Genomic DNA, 5,000 nt, shown 5'->3' on the forward strand with positions numbered 1-5,000 from the left:
CAAATACGACGTCGGGCAAAGCGCTGGTTTTGGGCTCGAGTGCGGCGTATGCATCGAGGAGTTTGCGCAGGGCGACAGCTGCAGGCCGCTTCCGGGGCGTAGTCATATTTATATTATCGTGCTGCTTGCATTGATCGGTGGTTTGGGGAAGCCTTTACTTGTCCAATTTGTAGGGCTAAATCGAGTAGTAGCAGTAGTAAGATGAATGATGAGATAGTTTGACGCTGTGTTCAGTTTTTGAAGTTTTGAATTGTGAGGGTGTGGGTACTTTTTGTAAACTAAGTCTACACAAATATATGTACTTTTTGTAATCTAAGTCTACACAAATACGCGCACACACACACGCAAATGGGATAACCCAAAATTCACTATTTATACTACAGTAATATTTGCTATCGCAAAAGCGAAGCTGGTTTAAAAAAATATTACTGTATTAAAATCGGGATTACTGTAGCGGGTAAAAAAATATTTCACACTAGTGTGTGTATACAGATGGGAGAACCTAAGAATCAATAGTCATACTACAGTAGCATTATTACTGTAGCAACCCGGCACTGGGCACTGTAGTTTTTTAAAAAATTACTGTAGCAAAAGGGAATACTGTAACAGAGGCGGGATACTGTACAAATTCAAAAATACTGTAGCAGTTAAACTAGGATTACTGTAGCGGGGAAAAAAATATGTTGTTCACACTAGTGTGTGTGTGTGTATAACATAATAGATTTGCTTAGTACCAATCACAAAATTTGTGCTCATAGTGAAGTGGCTCATTTTTAAAATTCTCGAATGATATTTCTAATCTTGGATTTCTAGCATAAATGTGTCAAATATTTTATATAAATCTGAATCAAACCTCTCCTGTGAGCAGATTAATTATTGTCCTTGGAGTAAAGCAATTTCAATGATTAGAGGGACTAATGTCAGAATAACTTATAACATTTTTTACTTCGTCTATCTTCTTGAGCTTTGGTATTAGTGGGCTAAATATCACTAGTAGAGAAACCACCAATTTAGACGGAACAATCTAGACGGAAAAAAATTACGTCTAGGTTGAATCAAACTAGACGGAAATTTTCCGTCTAGGTTGTTCCGTCTAGTTTGGATCAAACTAGACGGAAATTTCTGTCTAGTTTGATAAACTAGACGAAAATATCAACCTAGACGGGATTCCGTCTAGATTGCTATGCAACCTAGATAGAATTCCGTCTAGGTTTCCTGGGGCATCCTAAACACCCCCCTCCGCCGTCTCAATCTCCCACTCTCCCTCTCACTCTCCTGTCCCTCTCTCTCCTGACCATCGACCAGCCCTCCCCAACCTCCTCACCCAGCCCCCTTCCCCAACCTCCCCAGCCACCCACCTTACCCAGCCCCTATGCTCCTGTCGCCCCCTCCTCTCTTGCCCTCCCTCCTTCCTTAGTCGTCCCTCCCTGCCCTTCCTTACCACCCCCTCCCCCCTCGGCCCTCCCCTCTCCCTCCCCTCTCCCACTTCCCTCCTTGCGCCGCCCCCCACCCCCGATCGCGAGCCCCCTCCCCATTCCTGTCCGCCGTTCACCTAACCCTTCCCTTCCACCCCCTTTACCTGTCGCCGCCACCCGATTTTCCCAGCCCACCCTGCCGCCCTCCTTGGCCGCCCCCCCCTCCTTGTCGCCACCCCCTCCCCTACCCCCTTCCCCTACCTCCTCGGGTCAGCCCCTTACCCCTTCCGCTCGCGCCTCGTTCACCCTCCCTTCCGCCCCTCCCCTCCCGCCCCCTTCCCCAGCCAACCCTTTCACTTTAATTAAAAAAAACCCTAGCTTTCCAGCAGTCCAATCGTGACCATCGGCACGTCCGTTGTTTCATCTGCTTAAAAATGTATGATTTTTCTACTAAGCTTTAGAATTTTTAATTTCATTATTATTTATTGTTGAATTTAGTTTAAAAACCCTAATTTATGATAAAAAAATAAACGAGTTCAATTCTTAAAACCCTAATTAAAAAAATATTAGTTATGAATTAACCCTAACTCAACTACATGTTAATTCATTTGACCAACACTAGTAATCATAAATTTAATTAAACACTTATAAACTCTAAATCAATTAAGTTTTATTCGTGCTATAAGTAGGTGTGATTAATTATTTAAGTTTGTGATGTGAAATCATGTGAAATAAAAAAATTTAAAAAATAGAGTGATATATAACACATTATAATTTTTTATAATGTGTTATAATCCAATTTAGGTGAATGAAAAAATAACGTTATCCCTAAACTTCCGTCCAATAATTACATCTAATTCTTTGGACTTATAATATATGATATACGACTCAGATTTGGGTAGGAGACGGAGTTTTCTCCCAGAAATGAGCGTTTATTTTATATTATACGAATATAAAATTGGTACTAAAATTCGTAATTATTGGATCTGTCATTCTCGGACGGGTTAAGAATATAGTAGTGCGTACATCCAACTTTGTATGCTTTGTATATTTTCATTCTTAAAAGTTTTGGCAGCACGTATTCGTTGTTTTTCGTATACAATAAGCGTATGTTATTCTGCATTTCGGGCTATTGCTGATACGCATAATAACATCCGCACGGTGTACATGGAGAACAATGAGTATGTGCTGCCAAAATTTTCAAGAAATAAAAATATATAAAGTATACGAAGTTGGATGTAAGCATTACTATATTCTTAATGGATAGAAGCCTTCCTATGACAGCCACTAGATTAGTATAATTAGTTTTACGTACGTTTTATATATATATTATGTAGATAAATATTCATATTGTTAAATGATATATGAACGTATGTTTGACGTGTGTTGAATGTATAAGATTCATGGATGTACTAGTAGTTGTGAGATTAATCATAGTTAATAATTATATATAATTTACAGATGAGGATGATTCCTGACAAATTATGGATAGATATCCCACGGCTTCATAGATTTCGTGACACGTGATATAAGGAGGGATGTGACGCCTTCATGCGTTATGCTGAAATGAATCCGAGAAATTTAAAAAGCGGTACTATGTATTATCCTTATTGTAGGTGTAGGAATATGAAGCTGCTGAATGGAAATGGTATACGGATCCACCTAATGAAATCAGATTTTGATGAAAAATATAAATATTGGAACTGGCATGGGGAAGATATCACTGAAAAATATAAATAGAAAGAAGTTGCATGACCACCACTTGGGCTCACACTCTTATGCCAATCTAGAGGATGTTTATTGTCAGGATACGGTATATGTCATTTAAAGCTTTAAATGATCTTAATGCTTAGTATGATTATGAAATCTCATAATTTATAATATGATAGGAAAAATCATTAATGCTGATACACTTGAGGGCAAAAGTGGCGTATGATACTTTTCATGATAGATATAGGGGTGATGAGAAGAATTGGGATAAGATCAAGGCAAATCTCGAGTTGGTGGTGAGACTTATACATATCTTGAGTAGTATTATTAACTCTATTTCGTTGTTAATATTACGAGGAAACGAGAACACAAATAATATGGTCTTTACCTTGAATTAACTATATATTTGTGCTTTAGGAGGGATTTGAGGCTGCATCCAAGGAGGCTGCATTTGTGTACATTTTGCAGGAGGAGGAACAAACCGAGTCGGACCATCACATGCTTTCTACAGAGGAGAACATCACTCTCACACTGAACCTGATGGGTTATAATAGATATGGATGGTAAAAAATCGAATCAATTTGAATACTATGTTTCTATTTATATTTGTTTAACATTATTGAATTCGAGAGCAAAATTTAATATTTATTTCTCCCTAATAATAGGAGAGGAAGATATCCTTTGCATGATGTTGGAGATTCACCCGGCATAAGCATGAGATCATCCACAACATCCTTCTCACCATCTACATCAATGAGAGCAGCCCCAAGAAGTTTCCAGGCGATGTCATTTATCGCATGTATCTCTACGTATTTGATGGACAAGATTGACCTGTAGCTGCATATTCAGGTGACTAATGAGATGACTAGAGTTGCGCTGATGACAAACTCGATGGACGATCTCATGGGGTAAGTTATACAATATTTAGGCGGTATGATTCCTTATAGCGTGTATGGAGATATCATACGGATCATAAGCTCGGGCGATAATTCCAGCGCTAGACAGAGCAACGCTCAGGTACCTTATTTTTTCTTATATTTATAAATTCAATTTTATTTAATATGTTAGATGAGGTTTTTTTATTTTTAATGCAATAAACAGTTTTATTTGTTATAACATTATATTTATTCATATCGTGTATCCTATCTTATTCATATACATTGTTAGTATATATGCTGTTGGATGTATATATTAGACGGAATTGGTTGATGTATATTTGGATTGGATAGTTGGATTTATGCATTGTGTTGGATTTGATTATATTTGGTTTTGAATGAAATTGTTATGAATTTTAATTATATTTGGATGGTTGGATGTATTCATATGTATAGTATTTATTGGATGTATTCATGTATTAATGTAATTGTACAGGGAAATATAAATTGTAAATAATTTTTTTTGCTGAAAAATATCAACTTAGACGGAATTTAGACGGAATTCCGTCTATTATGAGTCAAACTAGACGGAATTCCATCTAGGTTGTCATAATCAACCTAGACGGAAATCCGTCTAGATTGATTTCCATCTAGGTTACCAACCTAGACGGATTTCTTACTTCCGTCTAGGTTGATATTCGTCTAGGTTGGTTAATCTAGACGAAATTCCGTCTAGTTTGACCCAACCTAGACGGAATCAGACTAGATAGAGCAAACTATATAGAATTCCATCTATGTGTACCAACCTAGACGGGAAATGGATCAACCTAGACGGAAATTTCCATGTATGTTGCTCGTTTTTCTACTAGTAGATCTTAGCCAGTGTGAACGATATGGACTATTAATCAAAAATATAGAGCCCAAATATTGGAACTTTTAAGGGCCACTGAACTTTGTAATTTTATTTATAGTTGAAAATTTTAGTTGAAATTTTCTTTTA

Source organism: Asparagus officinalis, chromosome 3 (assembly GCF_001876935.1).
Source record: "Asparagus officinalis chromosome 3, Aspof.V1, whole genome shotgun sequence".
Taxonomy (NCBI): Eukaryota; Viridiplantae; Streptophyta; class Magnoliopsida; order Asparagales; family Asparagaceae; genus Asparagus; species Asparagus officinalis.